Genomic DNA, 10648 nt, shown 5'->3' on the forward strand with positions numbered 1-10648 from the left:
TCTCCTTCCTCCCGCAGATGCTTCTCACGTTCATGCGAGCTCCCTCGCATTGGTGAGAAGCATTTGCGGGCACGCTCCCGTGATACAGCCGGCGGCTATAGCCACTCGCTGTATCACACGGCCCCGCCCCCGGCGCTCCGCGTCAGTGGATGTGATTGACAGCAGTGCGAGCCAATGGCTGCGCTGCTTTCCATCCATCCACTCCAGCCAATCAGCGGCCAGGCTGAACTGTGGAAAGGACATCGGGGGACGAGCGCGGGACATTCTATGGGTCAGGTCAGTAAAACAGGGGGGCTGGGAGCGCCGGGACTGTCAGATGTTTTTTCACCTTAATGCATAGAATGCATTAAGGTGAAAACATTTACCTTTACAACCCCTTTAAGTAATGCAGCTCCTTCAGCAATCCCTAGACATAATGAGCATTTAACCCTTGTAGTCATGAGTGAACATACCATTTGTGCAGATTTCTTATCTTCACAAAGTCCCTCTAGATCTCAGAGGCCCATTTAGAGTAGATGTGGTTTGAATGATCAGAAGGCCTGTTCCCTATCTAAGCTCAATTACATATTATCAGGGATTTTTTTTTCTCAGGGAATAGGTGCAGGAACTCCACCCTTCATCTATGCCCCCTACCCGTCTCTGAGCACCATCCTTTGGTTCCAACCCCAACCCACCTCCCAGTACAGCAATTTTCAAAGAACACAGAACCAAGTATTTGTGCTACTCAGTAACTTCTATGAAATGTGTTAATGAAAACAGGAAAGATACTAAAGCAGATCCCTTGCAATAAGCAACAATAGACTCCACCCCAGAAACAATACATCCCGCCCCAGAAACAATAGACCCCCTGCATCAACACTAGATCCACCAGCAACAATGGACCCCCCCACAACTAAATACCACCCCAACAACAATGGACCTCCCACAACTAAATACCACCCCAGCAACAATGGACCCCTAGCAGAAATAACAGATTTCTGAGCAGCCAGCAACAATAGACCTCTCCCTCAACAGTAGATCCCACCCAGCAACATTTGACCCCCCAGCAAGAAAAGACCCCCCCACCAGCAATAGACTTACCCAGCAACAATAGACCCCCACCCCAAAACAGATCCCCACCAGCAAAAATAGATAGCCCAGCAGCCAGCATCAATAGACCCTCCAGCACCCCTTTGCAGTACATACAGTCAGTGCTGGTGGAACCAGAACTGTGTTCCCCACGTTCCCGCTGAAAAAAAGCCCTGCATATTATAAACTATGAGATAGCTTAGAGCAGTGATGGCAAACCTTGGCTCCCCAGATGTTTTGGAACTACATTTCCCATGATGCTCACCTACACTGCAGAGTGCATGAGCATCATGGGAAATGTAGTTTCAAAACACCTCGGGTGCCAAGGTTTACCATCACTGGCTTAGAGTATTAAAAAGGCCAGCCATACACATATAGATTCACACTAAACAGCTGGATGAAGAAATCTCCCCTGCCGGTTATTGTGCTCAGGCATCCAGCAGAATACTGGAACAGTTACTGCATCTGATTGGATGTGGTATGCAGTGTCGGGACAAGATCATCTAGAGCCCATGCCAAATATCCAAACATGCCAAGCTTGGCCCGCCCCCCCCCCCCCCCCCCAACAAAAATCCCCTCACAAAAACAGAGCACTAATCTGCAATCTTACCCTAAAGCATAAATTACTCCTCCTCCTAGTACAAATCCGCCCCCCCACTTAAGTCCCTCCTCTCAGCACAAATCCTTCCCCCTCCCCCCAAAAAAAATAAAATAATATATATATATATATATATATATATATATATATATATATATCTTCCTAGCAAAAATCCTCTATTCCTAAAATGTTCCCTCCTAGTAAACAGGCCCTCCCCCCCCCACATCAAATCCCCCTCCCAGCGCAAATTTCTCCCCCAAATCCCCCCTCCTAGCACAAATCTTCTTCCCCTCTCCACCCTCCCAATATAACACCCTTTAATTCACTACTCTTAGCACTCAAAATTTCACCAACTAGAACAATACTTAACCCCTGCCACCCCACAAATTTCCCCTTCCAACACAAAATCCCCCCCCCCCCCCAAATCTCCTTGTGGCATCCCCCATTTCACATGATACCACAGCATCCAGGGCATCCTCCCCTCCTGCCCACCCCTTGTCCTGGCCCTGTGTGAATGTATGTTTGTATCTGTCTAAAAAAAAAAATCGCCTGAAGACGCTGGAGCCACGCCGGCTGGAGAGGTAAGGGGCTGCCATCGGTCCCCTCCTGTCATCTCCCCCCTCGCCCGGGTCTCATTTGGGGCAGTTTCGGACTTCCGCGGCCCTCGGGGAGCCCGCGGCGGGCTCCGGCCTAGTGCGGCCTACTGAGGCCTAAGGATCCCCGGGGTTTCCTACTGCTGCTGCCCCGGACGGTGCTCCACGGCCGTTCCGGCCTATAATTGCGGCCGCAGTTTGCCTCCTTGCGCTGGCCTGATTACCTTCCCGCCCCCCCCCCCCCACGGAGACTTGCTTTCTCAACATCTACCTGCGGTCCTCCACCCACGTTTGTTTGTAACACCCAGCCTGCTCTCCTGGCCCACTATTTCAGGCAGACATCCTTGCTACAAGCATCCCCTGCAGCCTTATACTCCCTCTGATTACAGACTCTGCTCTGGCTATCAATGTGTACTCATTCACCTTAATGCAGCAGGGGCCTGACAACTTTACATTGCTTTTGCCTGGCTGGCCTTTCAATCCTCTCAGATACTGAACCAAAATACCTCCCAGAATTACTACGGTGGCTTTCATCTTGAACTATCTCATGATTGCAACCGCATGACCGCATCTTACCGCATGCAAGCTCCTCCTAAATGATCTAGACTTTCACTTATAGGGGCCTGACCTGACATATGGAGAGGTAGGTCGAACCTACTCTCAGCTCCCGGCTCCCCCGGCTCCACGGCCCTCATTTCGGACAGTAAACCGGACCAACCATTGCTCCATGGGGAAAGACAAGCTCAAAGTACACAAGGGCGGCAACGGCCATCACCCAGGGGGGGACCTGGATGATTATTTTGGCCATGGCAGGTTGTCCTCACAGCATCGATTGGCATCTAAAGGGACGCCGGCCCCTCCATCCCCGGCACGCTCTGAATCAGCCCTGCAATCTCAGGTGCATCCTCACAGCCAGCTATCACACTCTGAGGACTCTGCCCTCTCCCCCAGGCTTACCAGAAGCCGCTCTAATGCCTCCCTGGGATCGGGAGATGGATGGGACATGGAATCGCAGATCAGATCCCTGCACAGTTACATGAGATCTCTGCCTACTAAAGTTGACTTTGAACGCTGTGTGCATAGGATCGAGGAAACGTATCGGAAAGAGATCTCTGATCTGAGAAAAGATGTGGGGGTACGCTTTGATGATGTGGATGCAACAGTAGATGGCCTGCGGGACACTGTACAATCACATGATCGGATCCTTAATACCCACACTGTCCTACTCCAGCAGCTCTCATACCAACAAGACGACCTCGAAAACCGCAGTCGCCGCAACAACATACGTATACGGGGGATTCCCGAGTCGGTTGACCCCAAGAATCTACCTGCCGCTGTGACGGCTATCTTTAACCAAATACTTCAACGCCCCAAAGATGACCCGATTGAACTGGATCGGGTGCACCGCACGTCGGGTCCCCGCACCCCTGATCCCTCCTTCATCCGTGACACTCTGTGCCGTGTCCATTTCTACAAAATAAAGGAGGACATTATGAGGGCCGCCAGCACTCAGCAGTCGATTCTATTCAACGAAACACCGGTCATGCTTCTTCCTGATCTCTCCCGCCAAACACTTGCAATGCGGAAATCTCTGAGACCCCTCACGCAACTCCTGCAAGCGAGGCAGATCAAGTACCAATGGCGTTTTCCGTTCCATCTTCGAGTGCACCACGCGGGTAAAACCGCCATATTTCGTACATTGGGGGACTTGCCTACATTTCTCAGTACGCTTGAACTGCCTCAAGTCGCGTTGCCCGATTGGCCGTTTGCTCCGACCACCCCTGGTCTACCCTACACCCCGCAATGGCAGAAGCAGGGTCGCAGGCGCTCTCCTCGATCTCCGCTACCTCAGGACCCCAACGACTGACCTGATCCTGTAGGCCCACCCGGGCCTGTTTTCTCTTTCCACCTCTGGGGTCCTCCCCCGTGATATGCTTGGACCCGAACGGGTCGAATAGCTTTGCTGCTAACTAACCCTTTTGTTTGCAGGTTTTTTTTGTATGTTTCTTATGCCCTCTGTTGCTGTGCATCCCCCCCATATCCTCACAGTTGGGGTGCTCTGTTATGCCTTTTTTGTCCGTTCATGGATTGATCTCAGGACTTGTCCCTGCACCCCACTATCTGCTGCAGCCCCCCCTGGGCTGCCCTTGCCATACTTAACAGTTGTTGCTATGTCTGGTCTGCCCCCTCCCTGGGGCCTGTTCAATATTCTTTCCCCTATGCCTCATAGATGTCTCTATTTCATGGCGGTTTACTAACGCATTTACTGATGACCGCTAAGATAAATTTCGTTGTTATGTTATTTGGTTTACTTTTTAGGTCGCAACTGAATCCGGTTTACCCGTGGGGCCGGGGTTCTGGGAGCTGCCCGGCTCGGTGATTTTGCTTCACGCCCTTCCCCCCCCCCCTTACGGGTCTTTTTGTTTGTTTTTTCTATTTTTTTTTTTTTTTTGCTGTGCGCCCCACGGCGCTCCCATGATCACTGTGGGGTGCACCGATTTTTGCCTTTATGATAGGCTGTTTTTCTACATGCTGCTTCCTTTTTGGAGCCACCTAGTGGCCTTTTTTGTTTTTGTTTCTGTCTTACTCACTACTTTTTTTTACATGACCTCTTGGGCCTGTCTCCCACGATTGATGTTTACAGCTATTGTACTCCATGTACCCCTGTTTGTTTCACCGGGAGCGGGTGACCGTGCCTATAACTTTTGCTGCTCCCTATACAAGGTTGTTATACTGTCTTTTCTCTCTCTTCTTACCTTTTTTCTTCCCTCCGTCTTCTCTCTGCCTGTACCCTTCCACCCTTTGCCTCTCCCCCTGCCCCCCCTGCCCTACCTCTATTCCCGTTCCCTACCCCAACAGGGTTCGCCCATGGTGACACTTATCATGCTGATTCTGAGCTCCCCCCTTCGACCCCCCCATGGCTAGTGACGGTTCCATAACCTTTGCTTCTTTTAATTGTAGAGGTTTCAACACGCCTGAGAAGCGGAGCCAGACACTCTACCATTTTCACAAGAAACGTGCGAAAATTCTGTTGCTTCAAGAAACGCACTTTCGCGCGGGAGCTATCCCAGCCCTGCGCAATAGGTATTACTCGCAATGGTTTCACAGTGTTAATCCTCAGGCCAAATCTAAAGGGGTATCTGTTGCCTTTCATAAATCTTTTAACCCGGAGGTTCTAGATTCTCTCATAGATGACTCGGGTCGCTATGTGTTTCTGAAACTGAAACTAAATGATTTTCTTTTCACAGTGGCTAACATCTACGTGCCGAACGTGGGCCAGGCTCGGTTCCTCTCCTCGGTCCTCACCAGACTATCCTCCTTTGGAGGGTCAGCTTTCATTATTGGCGGTGATCTCAATGTTGCCCTCTCCCCATCCGCAGACACATCCTCGGGTAAGTCTTGCGTTCCTTATTCCACCTTGACACGCATTAAATCACTTTTACATTCATCCCATCTGGTGGATGCCTGGCGAATCCAGCATCCCACGGAAAGGGATTACAGTTACTTCTCAATTGCACACAACTCCTACAGTAGACTGGACCACTTTCTCATATCACAATCACTACTAGACACGCCTCTCCAAACGTCGATCGGTAACTTTCTGTGGTCCGACCATGCCCCTGTCTACCTGACTCTGGTCCGCCCCCCTGCTACCCGCCGGGGAGCGAGCTGGAGACTTAACGACAATCTGCTGCGGGACACCGTGTGTATGGCGGATGTCTCTAAAGCCATTAAAGACTTTATAGGTGACCATTCCGCTGACACTATCTCCCCTATGAACCAATGGGACACACTCAAATGTGTGCTCCGGGGTACCCTTATACAACACGGTTCTCGCCTTAAAAAGGCCCGAGCCCACGACATTTGCAGACTCCTTACTACCATTGCGGACCTCGAACCCCTTCACAAAAAGGATTTGGATCCTGCTGTTTTTGTTCAGCTTTCCAACGCCCGCAGGGACCTACTCCAGCTCCTAGACGCGCACTCCCTGATTGCCAGGGATAAAGCGCGGAACCATTTCTACTCACTGGCAAATAAATGTGGTAAGCATCTGGCTAGGATTATCCATCCTAGACCCCCGCGACATTCTATCCCCTTCATCGTTCAATCGGACCATACCAAAACATTTAACACCTCTGGGATATCTGCATCCTTCAGGCAATACTACTCACAGCTTTATAACCTTCCGCATGCAACCCCTCCAGATAGGTCCCCCCCGTTTTCTGACCCCATGCAAGCTTATATTTTGGAGACAGCCCTACCTACTGTTGACAATGTAGACGCCACGGCCTTAGATGAGCCCCTAATTACCTCTGAATTTTTACAGGCTATCAAAGCCCTTAAAGTGGGAAAATGTCCGGGCCCTGACGGCTTTACACCCCGGTTTTACAAAACCTTTGCCCCCCAACTTGCACCCCTTCTGACAAAAGCCTTTAATTCGGTAGACAGCTCTAACCTCCCCTCCAAAGACTCTTTATCTGCTAACATCTCTATTATCCCTAAACCGGGCAAGGACCCATCCCAATGCAGTAGCTACCGGCCCATCTCCCTGCTCAACATAGATATTAAGCTATTCGCAAAAGTTCTAGCTACCCGTCTGTCCCCTCTACTGCCTAAAATTATTCATAATGACCAAGTGGGGTTTGTCCCTGGCAGGGAGGCAAGGGACAACACCACCAAGACGATACATCTTATATCCCTGATCCAGCGTAAAAACCTGAGAGCTTGCATCTTATCTTTCGACGCTGAGAAGGCCTTCGATAGGGTCAGTTGAAGGTTTCTACAGCTGTCTCTAGAACAACTTGGCCTCGGAGCTCCCTTCGTCTCTAAAGTTATGTCCCTATATTCACGACCCTCAGCCGCAGTCCTGGTCAACGGTACCACGTCAGCCTCCTTTGACATTGCAAACGGCACCCGACAGGGCTGCCCCCTGTCCCCCCTCCTCTTTGTCATCATCATTGAACATTTGGCCTGTGCCATACGACAAAACCCCTCCATCCTCGGTATTCAAACTCCGTCTGCACATCACAAACTCTCCCTGTACGCTGATGACCTCCTTGTGTATATCCAGAATCCACACATCTCCCTACCATCCCTACTAGAATTTCAACGTTTCGGTATCCATAGTAACTTTAAGATCAACATCTCTAAGACAGAAGCCCTCAACATATCCCTTACCCCCTCCACGCTGTCCCTTCTAAAGTCCAACTTTTCATTTAAATGGCAGACCAAGGGGATCTCTTACCTAGGGGTCATTATACCCTCCAACCTAGCTGATTTGCTTTCCCTGAATTATATTCCCCTGCTTAACCGTATACTGAAGGACCTTGAGGAGTGGGGGGGGGGATCTCCTTTGCCCTGGTTCGGAAGGATTAATATCCTAAAGATGGACACTCTACCCAAGTTCCTGTATTTATTTCAAACGATCCCCATCCACATCCCCAAATCATTTTTTATCTCCCTACGCTCGCTAGCTATCAGATTCATGTGGAACAGAGGCCTCCCCAGAGTTAAATTTAAACTGCTTACACTCCCGAAGTCTATGGGGGGAACGGGCCTCCCTCACTTTGAGACCTACCATACAGCTGCTCATGTGTCCCGCATCATAGAATGGTTCCCCCGTCCTCCTTGCAAGGCCTCGGTGTCCGTTGAACAGGACCTTTCTCCTGTAGATCTCCGAGCTCTTCTATGGGGATACAAACAAGACTACTCTCGTATGACCTCCTTATCCCCACTGACCTTGGCCTCCTTGAAGCTATGGTATATGACGGGGCTAAACACCACCCTTTCCTCTGATCCGGGCCCCCTGACGTCCCTCTTTGACCATCCCGCCTTACCTCAAAGTATGGGGGCAGCCTCCCTAGGACCCTTTAAGCGTACGGAGTGGCCGCAAGCTTGCACATTTGTGCATCCTTCGCAGGGGACCCCGGTCCCCATGGCAGACTCCGGAGATTGGCTCACGGCCCTACAGGTGTCCACGTTTACCAAACGCCTACACTCCTCCTCTCAAATACATCGCAAGTTTACCAATTTCGAGGAACTGTGCTCGCTCCCAGAAACTCCCAAACACCTACTATCCTCCTTATATAACCTACTGCAGGCTTTAGCACATGATCAACTCCCACATTACACTAGGCTGTGGTCTGCGGATTTGGGTGAAGACATCTCTGTGCCGGAATGGAAAACCTCTTTTCATTTCACACATAAATCTACCATCTCCTGCTACTCCCAAGAAAAGAACTATAAGCTATTGTCCAGATGGTACAGAGACCCTGCTACTTTACACAAGATTTTCTTGTCTACACCAGCCACCTGCTGGCGCTGTGAAGCATCGGTCGGAACTTATATACATGTCTGGTGGGACTGTGAGAGGATCCGCCCCTTCTGGACACAGGTTTTTGAATGTTATAATCTCTTAGCTGATGCTCCGGTTCCTATCTCCCCGAAAATCGCATTACTCTCCATACTGCCCGGGTCTATTAAATCGCAGAGACAGAGATTGCTCCGCTTTTTTATGTCCTCTGCTAGACAACTGATACCTGCTTACTGGAAGACAACAGATACTCCCCCATTGTCGCGGTGGGTATCGATTATGAAGGACACCATGAGAATGGAGGAGATGTTGGCACTGGACAATGACACTTACACCAAATTTATATCTCAATGGTCGATCTGGCTCCGCTTCTCCTCCTCTGACGCCTTAAAGACCCAAATCTTGAATGCGTAAGGCCATTGTGGGCTCTCTCTTCCCTGCCCCCTTCCCCATACACCTTCCCCTCCCCCCCTTACCTCCCCTCTCCTCTCCTCTCCTCTTGCTATCTAGCTTTCCCTTCTACCACTTTGTTCCTCTCTCTTTTCTCCTCTCTCTCTCTTTTTATCTTCTTTATGTTATTAATTAAATTTTGCCTCATGTAGTAACCCATGAGTATTTTTCACTACTGTGGCCTCATGGATCGGAGAGCAGGCCGACTTCCCTACTCTCCAAGTTCCCCATCAGGGACCGGCTGTGGCTGATAGTCTATAGCCGGCTCCCCGTAAATGTACTCCTGTTACTGTTCCTGCTTGCATTTGCCTCATGATGGTTACTGTTTTATTGTTTTTACTTGAAATGTTTCAATAAAAAATATTTAACACTAAAATTCTTTAAAAAAAAATATAAAAAAAAAAAAAATTGGAAAAATAAAAATATTTTACTCGCCTCTAAATACCCGTTGCTAGGGGGTCCCTCGTAGTCTGCCTTCTTCCTGGCCCGGGCTGGTGACATCACCTCCCCTCGTGCCCAGGTGACTGTCACGTGTCCCAGGTGACTGTGTAGCATATCACTGCGCCCTGCGCCGCTCGCGCATGCGCAGTGCCCGGGTGCCCACAGTATGAATGACAGCACTGCAAGCGGAGCGGGGAACGAGGGGGGGGGGGGGGCTTCGTTCCCCCGCATCGCTGGACCCTGGCACAGGTGTCCGATTATTAAAAGTCAGCAGCTGCAGTATTTGTAGGTGCTGATTTTTAATATTTTTTTTTTTTGGGGGGCACCCCACTTTAAATAAAGCTGAACTTAGAGACAGGAAAATATTGTCTATATACGAGGCATGTGTATGCTTACCTGGATCTTGGTGTGCTTTGTATATTTCTTTCAGATCCATTGTGACGTTTTGCCTGTGTAGGAGCTTCCTGTAATAAAGAGCGGTCACTGCTGCTCTCTCGCCTTGTGCACGGTGACTGGTCTTGTATCCGCCCCCTCCTGTAGTATTCTGCAGGCAGCTTGTAGTGGGTGGGGCTTTCTGGGTCCCTCCCACAGCTCTGCTCTCTTCAGTGGGCTGCTGGATGTCAAGGCTGGGCTCAGCCCTTCCTTCTTTGAGCTGGCCACTCAGCTGTCGGCTATTGCCAGCTCCCATCTCTCTCCACAGTTACTGAGCTGTTGATACCCTGCTCATCTGTCCTGCCTACTTGCCTTGGTCAACTTCACAAGAAACCATCTCCTGTGCTCCTGTTTAAAGACTGGCTTTGCTGACATCCCTTCTGGCTCCAGATCATGCTTGATGTTCCTCTACATTAATCCCTGACTTCTGGCTTGGCTGACTATACATTCCAGTTACTGAACTTTGGCTGGTTTTGATATTTGTTCTTTTTACTTTTATTATTAAACAAGTGTGATTTAACTGTACTTCTGTCTTGTTCTGAATTCATGGTTTCTGACACTGGAATGCTGAAGAGCGCTCTCGTAGTCCACTTACATGTCTTCTGGCTTTCAAACAGAATAGTATGTATAGCGGTATGAGCTGAAAGCCAGAGGACATGTCTGCAGGAGCCCACATTGTACTAATGATCTACTGATCACAGGTGCAATGTTTTCCAGGCTCCTGCAGGAAAAAAAAAAAAAAAATACACTAGG

The sequence above is a fragment of the Lithobates pipiens genome, unplaced genomic scaffold, assembly GCF_037356315.1.
Source record: "Lithobates pipiens isolate NorthernLeopardFrog02 unplaced genomic scaffold, aLitPip1_a1.2 Scaffold_1, whole genome shotgun sequence".
Lineage (NCBI taxonomy): Eukaryota > Metazoa > Chordata > Amphibia > Anura > Ranidae > Lithobates > Lithobates pipiens.